Genomic DNA, 4,675 nt, shown 5'->3' with positions numbered 1-4,675 from the left:
ACTAGGCTATAGTGGAGTGTCCTAGTACTTAATCTTGGATCGTTGGAGCCCATGATCTATAGGGTCATTAGGTCCCTCTGCTAACTCATATCAGACTAAACCATAGGAGTTAACACGGAGCAGTTCATGCAATATTAACAAACATGCTCAACTGGAAGATAATGTCCATCTTTACCCGGAGCGCAGATTTCACAAGTTTCCCATCCTCCTCATGCATACATACTTTATCAGAATCTCAATCAAAATAGATTTAATAAACATTTCATATCTATCTTTCCTTAATCATTTCATTTTCCCAGCTTCCATACTAATATGTTAGGTCTTGCTAGCTAAGTTTATGGGTGGTAGCATGCATGCTTGTTTCTAGCAGTTCCTACAAGTACTACTCGTGGGAATCCAAAGGACTACTTACTTGGTTACGCGTGCCTTCCCAAGCTAGAATTTATTTGCCGGAAAAGGTCCCAAAAAGTTTAGAATTTTTTTGATAGGTTCTAACATAAAAATAGGATCAGAGTTGAAATCGGGGTGAAAAACAAGCAAACAGAGGCCAAACGGGTGAGAGAATGGGGCCCCATGCATCGTGCATGCGCCAGTAGGTCCCCACACGTGCCGGCACACGCCCACATGCGCAGCCTCCACGCGCGGGCAGTGTCGCGTTTCGAACCCTAGCGGTCGCGGACTTACCTTCAAATTTTCTAAGCGCGACACGTGACGCACAGTGTTTGGCGAGAAACGTCGGGTTGGACTGCAGGTTTCCAAACCGGTTTTGCGAGTGTATGGGTCGACCCGACTCAGTGCACCAGTGGAACGCTGCCATGTGACACACGCCGGCTCCACCGCACTCTTCCGTTCGCCGATCCACGCATGGCGGTCTCTTTCTCTCTCCTGCGTGTGTTTCAAATTTCCAGATGTGAGCGTTTTTGTGTTTTCGATCTATTTTCTTTGGATTTTCTTATCTTTCAGTATGTAATCCATATCAACAAAGTTTCTTCAAGAAAATTGTAGATCTCATATTTTACTTCTACAATATATTTTTTCTTTATATTTTCCTTGAACATAGGATGAGTTAAGGTCGTCCAAAGATACGGAAAAACTCACATTTTCTATTTTCGATCGGTTTACCAAAAGTCCGACTAAACAACGATTTTCGTCTGATTCTCGTCCAGGAACTTCAAGAAACCTGTGTGAATCTTATTTTAGTTACATATCTCAAAAACTCCAGATCTAACTCTCAAGAAACTCCTCAAATCTACATAAAATTGAAACAAGAAGATCGGAAACTTACTTTGTCCGTTATCGGATTTTCTTGCCGGAATGAGGGAATCTACCACCCAAACTTCTTTTCCAGCACTGAGAGAAGTATTGCTTCGAAGTTTCTTGCCTTGGATTCGATCTCCAACGGCGGTTTGTCTTCTCTGTTCTTCCTCTCTCCCAAACCCTAACTTCTTCTCCTTTCTCCTTTCTCTCTCTCACTTGTTTTATTCTTTTCTTTATCTTTTTTCTTGGAGCCCAAGCTGTGTATCCACGGTCGATTCTTCCAATGTTCAATTTTTCTAGATTTCGATGAGCAACGCATTTAAATCTATTTTTTTGACGTTTCCTTAGAAATCGAGATCTAGAAATCGAAACATCATAAAGATCTCGAATCAACCAATTCGATGTCATTTTTTTTAATTCTTACGTAAGATAGAGACCATAATAATTGAGTTCAAATTTTGAAAAAAAAATATATTTTCTTATTGAAATTATAAATCTCTTGAATCTAATTCTGAAACAAATCATAGTCGAGTTTCAACACAAAATTTGTAAGAATCCTTTTCTCGAACATCGTAGTCAAATCGAACGATCCTACAACCAAAATTAACACTCATCGATCCTCTTACCCACTAGAGATAAATCTTTTGCCAAGTTTTTCATTAAAGTGTCTGATTCGCGTCCTTTTTACTTTCTTCTTTTTGTTCCTTCCACAAAAACAGAAATTCTCCCTTCCTCTCTCTTCTTTGTTTTCCATACACGCCAGCTGAGACCCCTCAAATTATAAGGTAGAAAAAATTACCTTTTTTCCGGGTCTATTTTATCTAAATTTTTCTTTTGATAAATATTGAATTTTTTTTCCAAGGTTCCCTAAGGCTTCTCAAGCCTTTGTTTTTCCTTCTGCACTTGAGATTCACCCTCTATGTCAATGATAAAGTCCAAAAAATTTCCAAATTTAAGGTATTAAAGTAAGAGTTATGTATCTGTTGCGGCTCGGGTGTTACCATTCAAATCCGTCAAGAATGAATGAAGTGTAAGCAAACATTTCATTTTTTCTAATTTCATTTTTTGAAATTAAGTTCTTAACTTTTAGTAGGTTCATATCGGGGGAATTTGACCCATGATTCATAATAGGAAGCTAGAGTTCATTAGGATCTAAAAGCAGTATTTTAAAGGAGTGGTAAATTTCTTAAGTTTTAAATTATGGACGAACTTTGCACTTTATTATTTGTTTTTGTGGATAAAATAAACTTAAGAGAAAATACCTATGTGTACCCGTAAGAAGTTACAAAATTTAGAAGAAATTAGATAGGTAATAGAAACCTCATCGTATTTCTAAAATATTGAATGTTTGCAAAAATGGAGAAGGCAAGCGTTAGACGATGTTGGCAGTAGTGAGTCTGAAGCTGAGTAGGACAAGTGGCAAATGCTGAGCGGAGAGAATCTTTTAGCCACTAATTGTGTCATGCATGTAGGTTAACCTGATCCCTGAACCTGGATTCGATCAAAAGCTTGCTTGTGCAACTCGTTAACCTTCGACCCTAACAAAAAATGCAACCTGAACCCAATCTAATGACTCAATGAGTAACCGAGATCTACAAAAAACCTCCATGCGTGAAATTGCACGTGAAAAGCCTTTCCCAACATGTGTAACCGCATGTGACTCTCATTTTGTTCGTTCGACTTCTGTTTGTCAGTTTTTTGTCTTGATTTTCATATTAACATAATTATGCTTGAAGTAGGATCTACAAGAGAAATTCCATAAATTCTTAAGCTCCAAACACGTGGAATAGCTGGCTCAAGAAGGTAAACGTCAATCAAGAAAGTAACCACATAGACTTTAGGCAAGTAATACTTGTAAAGATCGCTAGGACATGATATTATGCGAGCATTCCTTAACCTAGGTGGTTTTATACACGTTAAGGACCTCAAAAAAGCTTTTTTTTATAAGTATGTATTGTACGTATGTTTTTTATGTATTATGTGCATGATTAAAATACAAATTGAGCAATATGGATGAGTATGTTATGCATGATGGAAGAAATTACCAAAATTCCCCTATGATAAAATTTCGTATGAATGTCGTTTTCTATGCTTTCCATTGCGTAGGAAATTAGAATTGGTAAGAGGGACTTGTGCTTCGCAAGCACTAAAGAATGTTGATAAGATTAGGACGCGATAGCGTGTGCAGAGTCTTGATAATGTCAATAGATTTCTAGTGAACTAAATATGATAAGAATCAAGAATGTCAATCTCCTTAGCCACTCAAACATATCAAAGTTGGGTGGAAAACCTTATTATTTTTAATTTCATAATGTTTGGAATTGTCAAAGGGTCAAATTGACTTCGTCTTTTGTGGAGATTTAAGGGGATCGAGATTATATCATGGCCACAAACGTCATTTGATGGGAGTATAACTACCAACAAATTGTTATGTAAAAATCAGATTCGTGGATAAATGAAATTGAGATCTCAAATTTAGACGTTTCCTTAGAAATCGAAACATAATATTTGTCATTTCTAAGTTTCAAGCAATTCTTGTCGTAGAATTGCATCCGAGCCATTCAATCAAGCCTTGATTAAGTTTGATTGTGGAGTGACTCGATTTAGAACAAGGTTTTCAAATCTAGCTTCTAGATCTTCGATTGTAAGAGGTAATCTAATTCTAGCCTTATCTCTGGGTTGATACGAATTTTGTATAAGGAGATGTTAATTAGGAGATGTTAATTAGTTTGTATAAGGAGATGTTAATTAGTTGGATTGAGGATTAGGGTTGCCTTATCAAAATACCCTAGGATGGTGAGTAGTGATAAAAAATCTAGACTTGTGTTTACCCAAAAATGTGATTAGAGAACCCTAATAAAATAGTATGTCTCCACGACACCAAAGAATGACCAAGGTAACTATCTAGGCTATGAATGCTACGCTATCTTTAGTCCCTCCAATCCCTTCCTACTACAATATTTGTACTATTGAGCTAAGCACATGCTAGTTAGGGTAGTTTGAGTTTCTGTTCCGCTGAATGGCCAATGTCTCTTGAATATGGCCACTATTTTGTTAACCTGTTTCTTAAAAAGGGAGAATGGGATAACATGAGATAGCCTGGCTAATGCAGAAGGATCACATCCCCAAAATATAGGTGATTCTGTGGCCCTAAAGAAGAAATCAACCAACCTCTTTTCCAAGATGTTCATACTAGAAATCACCGTATTGCCTGATTAGAATTTTATGAGGACGTGCCTCAACCTAGGTATTCGATCCTTCACTGCATAAGCAAAGCAAGTTCCATGGTCAAAAAATAGAAAGATGGTACAAATAAGCAAGAAAAGCTAGCATCTAAGCCATTACTTCTACTTCCTTGTACACTTTAGTACAAGCACCATAAAGCTAGGCCTAGGCCAACTAGGATTGTGTGAACGAT

At 37.3% G+C, this 4,675-nt stretch overlaps 1 long non-coding RNA gene across 1 annotated transcript; it reads right to left on the bottom strand.

Moving 5' to 3' along the window:
- Positions 1-1,049: 1,049 nt before the first annotated feature.
- Positions 1,050-1,475, bottom strand: LOC111490552. The gene is made up of 2 exons (XR_002719590.1): positions 1,286-1,475; positions 1,050-1,180 (listed from the first exon to the last, which is right to left on the bottom strand). It is a non-coding gene; the product is annotated as an uncharacterized LOC111490552 (long non-coding RNA).
- Positions 1,476-4,675: the final 3,200 nt, after the last annotated feature.

The sequence above is a fragment of the Cucurbita maxima genome, unplaced genomic scaffold (genome assembly GCF_002738345.1).
Source record: "Cucurbita maxima cultivar Rimu unplaced genomic scaffold, Cmax_1.0 Cma_Scf00015, whole genome shotgun sequence".
Classification (NCBI taxonomy): domain Eukaryota; kingdom Viridiplantae; phylum Streptophyta; class Magnoliopsida; order Cucurbitales; family Cucurbitaceae; genus Cucurbita; species Cucurbita maxima.
This window is presented reverse-complemented; position numbering and strand designations above follow the sequence as displayed.